This window comes from Lolium rigidum, chromosome 6, assembly GCF_022539505.1.
Source record: "Lolium rigidum isolate FL_2022 chromosome 6, APGP_CSIRO_Lrig_0.1, whole genome shotgun sequence".
Lineage (NCBI taxonomy): Eukaryota > Viridiplantae > Streptophyta > Magnoliopsida > Poales > Poaceae > Lolium > Lolium rigidum.
Genome location: NC_061513.1, coordinates 124983853 through 124991504, shown reverse-complemented (window position 1 = coordinate 124991504; position 7652 = coordinate 124983853).

The window sequence follows — 7652 nt, the reverse complement described above, 5'->3', positions numbered from 1 at the left end:
CTTTTAGTTCATGAAGAAAATGTACGAGTATGAGTTAATTTACCTCACAAAAATCTAACATCACATAATAATTATATTTGTATGTATTGAGATAATAATGTCACTTACAAAACAAAAACACACGGAGGTTTGAACGAAAAACTAATGATTATACTCATATCTGTCACATTTGGTATATCGCTAAACGAGTGATAGTCATACAGCTGTATTAATTCATTCCAAATAATGTGATAACATTGATATTGTAATTTCATCTTAACATGCTAAAGTTGATGCCCTCGCATTTACGAGGGCCACATTGCTAGTTGAACTTAATGACGTGATCTTATGCTACGCTTAATTGGGTGTGTATCCATTATATCATTCATCCAATGACATAACCTTGTTATTAATAACAACCAATGTTCATGATCACGAAACCATGATCATCTATTAATCAACAAGCTAGTTATACAAGAGGCTTACTAGGGACTCCTTGTTGTTTACATAACACACATGTATCCATGTTTCGGTTAATACAATTATAGCATGGTATGCAAACATTTATCATAAACACAAAGATATATAATAACCACTTTATTATTGCCTCTTGGGCATATCTCCAACACTTACCCAGGCGCCCAACAAGATGAATTGAAGGAGAGGTGAAATACATAAGGCTCAGAGATGGGATTCATGCATCAAGTCACCACGTGGGTCAATGCACGGCAAGGAACAAATACTAGCCCACAAAACTCAGCACAATCATATACTCCATCCATTTCAATGAACAAGGAGATATGTTTTCAAGATTCATCTTGATCAAGAACTAAATCATATATAAGCAACATTTGATATAGAATTGGTATCACTACACAGTGTTTTTCAATATGAACACTGTGAGAGCAATGATTTGGCTCTTGGGTGCATATGCTCCCTTTATTTTGAAATACATCTTTGATATATTTTTAAATTTTATAAATCCAAACAAAAAATTCACTTGCACATCTTCACATGTTACGTGCGCACAAATTAAGTCTTCCATTAAAAATTGACTTGTCGTTTGGGCTGTGTATAAAAGACAAAATTTAGTGCTAAAAATAAGGCTTTTTCGTGAGACATATTTTGTCTTTTTTAATTGACCATAAAAAAATTGGGTTTTCACAAAACTATACGAACATATGTAGATTGTCAAGATGTACATGCAGAGGTTTTTATTATAATTTTTTGAAATATGTTTTTTAGGTGGAGAGAGGATATGCACCGGGGAGCCGAACTGAATTTCCACCTGGTATATACAAAAGGAGACTATGCCACAGCTTATCTGTTATATACTATATAATCAACATATTGTTGCTCAATATTTTGTCAAAATTTGCCTTAAAATTCGTGTGTCTTACTTATAGCAAACTGATGGTGTACATGGGCTTTGGTGGAGGATTTAGAACTATTTTTTCTTACGAAAACATTTCACACTCATACGAAAAGCATGGTTAAGTGGAAGGAGTCTCCTATGGCAATCAAACCAGCATGGTCTTCTACCATTCGCCAATGAAAATGTGTCTATGTCAGATCCACACATATAAGACATGCAAGTTTTCCATGTGTGCTCCAACATGCAACTAATCCATAAGCTGGAAAGTCATGAATAGTTCACAGTAAAGCGGCTTTTCAAGATGAAGTTTTGCTTTCGATGGCTATCAAAGGTATGCACTCCATTTTTTCCATAAATCGTCAAGTTCATCAATTAGAGGCTGCATGAAAACATTTAGTGTCTTTCCTGGATAATATGGACCAGGAATAACTAGTGCAAGTATCAAGTTACTTTGCTTCATGCACAGTTCAGGTGGAAGATTATAAGGTACGACGAATACCGGCCAACAAGCTAGAATATGAGGTTGTTGTCATACCAAAAGTTGTGAAGCCATCAGTCGCTAAACATATCCTCACATTCCTAACTTCTTTGAAAAAATCCATGTATTCTTTATCAAATTTATTCCAAGCTTCCCATCAGAAGGGTGAACCATTATTTTCTCCCTATCACGGGGCCTTGCATGATAATCCATGTGCTTGGCAGTGCTTTGTGACATGTACAACCATTGTAGCCTAGGAGCAATAGGGAGATAGCGCAGGACTTTTCTTGGTATCTTCCTAGATTTATTTTTAACGGTTGTTTCCTCACATCGAAGTTCTTTGCATATAGTGTATTTATCCTTACTTTCATTCTCCTTATAATAAATCATGCAATTATTAGAGCGTGCATGAATCTTGACGTATGTCATTTCTCGACTATGCACAAGCTTTTTGGACCTGTGGAAGTTTGTAGGGAGATCTTTTGCAGCAGCGTCCCCACCATTGTCATGTATAAGACTTATAATCTCATTGTAACAAGCTTCTGATAGGTTATGTTGTGTCTTAATAGTCATTAGCCATCCTACAATGGATAGGCGTGATTGTGTGGTCTTCTCATGTAGTGGTTTGTGATACGTTGCAAACGTATCTATAATTTTTGATGCTCCATGCTTGTTTTACACCAATTGTTATATGTTTTGTTTACACTTTGTGACACTTTTATGAATTTTACAGAACTAACCTATTGATAAGATGCTACAGTGTTAGTTCTCTATTTTCTGCTATTTTTGTATTTCAGAAAAGTTGTAGAGGAAATATTCTCGGAATTAGACGAAACAAAAGCCAAAGTTCCTATTTTTCCCGGAGCGAAGAGGAAGCTCAGAGGAGAGACGGAGGGGGCCACAGGGTGGCCAGACCTACCCTAGGCGCGGCCTGGCCCTGGTCGGCGCCCAGGGGTGGTCTGGGGCCACCAGGCCTCCACCGACCTCGCCCTTCCGCCTATATGAAGCTCCCGACGCAAAAACCCTAAATATACAAGCCTCCGTCCCAGAAAAGTTCCGTAGCGTCGTCGCTGTCGCATACAAGATTCGGGGGACAGAAGTCTCTGGCACCCTGCCTGGACGGGGAATTGCCCCCGGAGCCATCTCCGTCGACTCTACCACCATCTCCATCGCCATTGCTGACTCCTACGATGAGGAGTGAGTAGTTCCCCCCAGGGCTGAGGGCTCTACCGGTAGCTATGTGGTTTATCTCTCTCTCCCATGGTGTGATCTTTATGTGACCATGAGATTTGTAATCTAGATATCGTTATGCTATTCAAGTGGATTTTACTTATGTGATCTCCGGAGACTCCCTGTCCCACGTGCGTAAAGGTGTAGTGTGTGCACCGTGTGGGTCTATTAGGCTATATTTTACATAATACTTGTTCACTGAATTATGATTTGAGTTGGATGTATCTATGAAATTGTGGTGTGTTAGTACCGCCTATGAACGCTCAAAGTGCAGCGCGGGGTGTTCATTAGTACTTGGAAGTACATTTTAAAGGTTTTCTTTTGCAGACCTACGCAGTGGATTAGTGTTCGTTATCCAGCCGGAGAGTCTTTCAGAGTAGCATAGTGAAGTGCTTATATTTATATTCCTTTATGATATCATTGTTGAGAGTGACCACTAGTAAAAGTATGATCCCTAGGCCTTGTTTCCAAACATCGAATCACCGTTTATTTATTGCTTTACTGCATGTTTACTTACTGCCATATTTATTTTAGATTGCTATTACCACTCATATTCATCCATATCACTTGCATTCAGGGCCGGTCCTGAGCTTTCAAGGGCCTGGACGAAACTAGAATTTAGGACCCTCATCGCAAAAAGGCGCGCTAAAAAAATATTTGCGGCGCCTATTTTGGTTTTTTTGCGCCGCTTACTGAATTACCTGAGTATACGCCCAAAGATATCGCCCAAGTTGATATCGCGAAGGCATGTCGGCGTGGGGGGACTTGGAGCAGTGCGCTTTGGAGGTGTGGGGGTTGGTGTGCGCGCGCCCTATTTTTATCCTGCGCTAGAGCTAGCACGGTAAATTTAGTGCGCGCTTTTCTACTTGGAGATGCTTTTACTATATACATTTTAAGTATGCATGTAAAATACTACAAATAATGAACTAAAATTTACCGATACCAATATTTTTATAACAAGATAAGAAAGTTGTAACTGAAATTAGGGCATAGAATAGAACCGTAGACTATCTACGGGCTGTACTAGATAATTAGAGAACATCAGAAATCCAGAGATCAGATCACCACCATACCTTTCAGGTCGTAAGATCGTATCTCCTGCCGTAGTGCCGGCGGCTGCTGATACGTCTCCGACGTATCGATAATTTCTTATGTTCCATGCCACATTATTGATGTTATCTACATGTTTTATGCACACTTTATGTCATATTCGTGCATTTTCTGGAACTAACCTATTAACAAGATGCCGAAGTGCCAGTTCTCGTTTTCTCGCTGTTTTTGGTTTCAGAAATCCTAGTAACGAAATATTCGCGGAATCGGACGAAATCAACGCCAAAGTTCCTATTTTCACCGGAAGCATCCAGAACACCGGGAAGGACCGGAGGGGGGCACCGGGCCCCAGCACCATAGGCCGGCGCGGCCCGGGCCCCGGCCGCGCCGCCCTATGGTGTCGTCGCCCTTCGACCCTCCCGCGCCGCCTCTTCGCCTATATAAAGCCCCCTGGATCGAAAACCCCGATACGTTCGACGAAACCCACGAAACCTTCCGGAGCCGCCGCCATCGCGAAGCCAAGATCCGGGGACAGGAGTCTCTCGTTCCGGCACGCCGCCGGAACGGGGAAGTGCCCCGGAAGGCTTCTCCATCGACACCGCTGCCATCTCCACCGCCATCTTCATCACCGCTGCTGCTCCCATGAGGAGGGAGTAGTTCTCCATCGAGGCTCGGGGCTGTACCGGTAGCTATATGGTTCATCTCTCTCCTATGTGCTTCAATACAATAATCTCATGAGCTGCCTTACATGATTGAGATTCATATGATGATGCTTGTAATCTAGATGTCATTATGCTAGTCAAGTGAGTTTTACTTATGTGATCTCCGGAGACTCCTTGTCCCACGTGTGTAAAGGTGACAAGTGTGTGCACCGTGTGGGTCTCTTAGGCTATATTTCACAGAATACTTATTCACTGATGAATGGCATAGTGAGGTGCTTATTTATATCTCTTTATGATTGCAATGTGTTTGTATCACAATTTATCTATGTGCTACTCTAGCAATGTTATTAAAGTAGTTCTATTCCTCCCGCACGATGTAATGGTGACGAGTAGTGTGCATCCGTGTTAGTACTTGGTTTATGCTATGATCATGATCTCTTGTTGATTGCGAAGTTAACTATTGCTATGATAGTATTGATGTGATCTATTCCTCCTACATATGCATGAAGGTGACAGTGTGCATGCTATGTTAGTACTTGGTTTAGTCGAATTGATCTATCTTACACTATAAGGTTACTTAAATATGAACATTTAATTGTGGAGCTTGTTAACTCCGGCATTGAGGGTTCGTGTAATCCTACGCAATGTGTTCATCATCCAACAAGAGTGTAGAGTATGCATTTATCTGTTCTGTTATGTGATCAATGTTGAGAGTGTCCACTAGTGAAAGTCTAATCCCTAGGCCTTGTTCCTAAATATCGCTATCGCTGCTTGTTTACTCGTTTTACTGCGTTACTACTGCTGCAATACTACCACCATCAACTACACGCCAGCAAGCTATTTTCTGGCACCGTTGCTACTGCTCATATATATTCATACCACCTATATTTCACTATCTCTTCGCCGAACTAGTGCACCTATTAGGTGTGTTGGGGACACAAGAGACTTCTTGCTTTGTGGTTGCAGGGTTGCATGAGAGGGATATCTTTGACCTCTTCCTCCCTAAGTTCGATAAACCTTGGGTGATCCACTTAAGGGAAAACTTGCTGCTGTTCTACAAACCTCTCGCTCTTGGAGGCCCAACACTCGTCTACGAGAAAAGGAGGGGGAAGTAGACATCAAGCTATTTTCTGGCGCCGTTGCCGGGGAGGAAAGGTAAAAGGTACTCACACTCCGGATCTCGGCTACTAAGCTATTTTCCGGCGCATTGTAAGTACTCGAAGCTATTTCCTTTAGATCCTGCAATTGCAACTTTTTGTTTCTTGTTTACACTAGTTTGGCATAATGGACAAGAATGAGCTTCTTATGCTATTTCCTGATTTAAAACATGGATTGTTTGATGCGAAAATTAAAAAACCTATGGAATCTTATTTGCATGCTGGTAGTAATATTAGTATGAATGCTTTGAACACCATTGTTGATAATGATATAGAAAGTTCTAAGCTTGGGGAAGCTGGTTTTCATGATCTTTTTAGTCCCCAAAGCATTGAGGAGAAAATTTTCTTTGATGATACTTTGCCTCCCATATATGATGATTATAATGATAGTGGTCTTTTGGTGCCACCTGTTATGGAGGATAAATTTGATTATGATTACAATATGCCTCCTATATTTGATGATGAGAATAATAATGATAGCTACTTTGTTGAATTTGCTCCCACTACAACTACTAATAAAATTGATTATGCTTATGTGGAGATTAATAATTTTGTGCATGAGACTCATGATAAGAATGCTTTATGTGATAGTTATATTGTTGAGTTTGCTCATGACACTACTGAAAGTTATTATGAGAGAGGAAAATATGGTTGTAGAAATTTTCATGTTACTAAAATGCCTCTCTATGTGCTGAAATTTTTGAAGCTACACTTGTTTTATCTTCCTATGCTTGTTAATTTGCTATTCATGAACTTGTTTACTTACAAGATTCCTATGCATAGGAAGCATGTTAGACTTAAATGTGTTTTGAATTTGCCTCTTGATGCTCTCTTTTGCTTCAAATACTATTTCTTGCGAGTGCATCATTAAAACTACTGAGCCCATCTTAACGGCTATAAAGAAAGAACTTCTTGGGAGATAACCCATATGTTATTTTGCTACAGTACTTTGTTTTATATTTGTGTCTTGGAAGTTGTTTACTACTGTAGCAACCTCTCCTTATCTTAGTTTTATGTTTTGTTGTGCCAAGTGAAGCCTCTAATCGAAGGTTGATACTAGATTTGGATTTCTGCGGAGAAATAGATTTCTATCTGTCACGAATCTGGGCTGTTTTCTCTGTAGAAAAATCAGAATAATATGCCAATTTACGTGCGTGTTCCTCAGATATGTACGCAACTTTCATTAGTTTTGAGTTTTCTGATCTGAGCAACAGAAGTATTTATTAAAAATTCGTCTTTACGAACTGTTCTGTTTTGACAGATTCTGCCTTTTATTTCGCATTGCTTCTTTCGCTGTGTTGGGTGGATTTCTTTGTTCCATTACCTTCCAGTAGCTTTGAGCAATGTCCAGAAGTGTTAAGAATGATTGTATCACCTCTGAACATGTGAGTTTTTGATTATGTACTAACCCCTCTAATGAAGTTTATGAGAAGTTTGGTGTGAAGGAAGTTTTCAAGGGTCAAGAGAGGAGGATGATATACTATGATCAAGAAGAGTGAAAGCTCTAAGCTTGGGGATGCCCTGGTGGTTCACCCCTGCATATTTCAAGAAGACTCAAGCGTCTAAGCTTGGGGATGCCCAAGGCATCCCCTTCTTCATCGACAAATTATCAGGTTCCTCCCTCGAAACTATATTTTTATTCCATCACATCTTATGTGCTTTGCTTGGAGCGTCGGTTTGTTTTTGTTTGAATAAAATGGATCCTAGCATTCACTTTATGG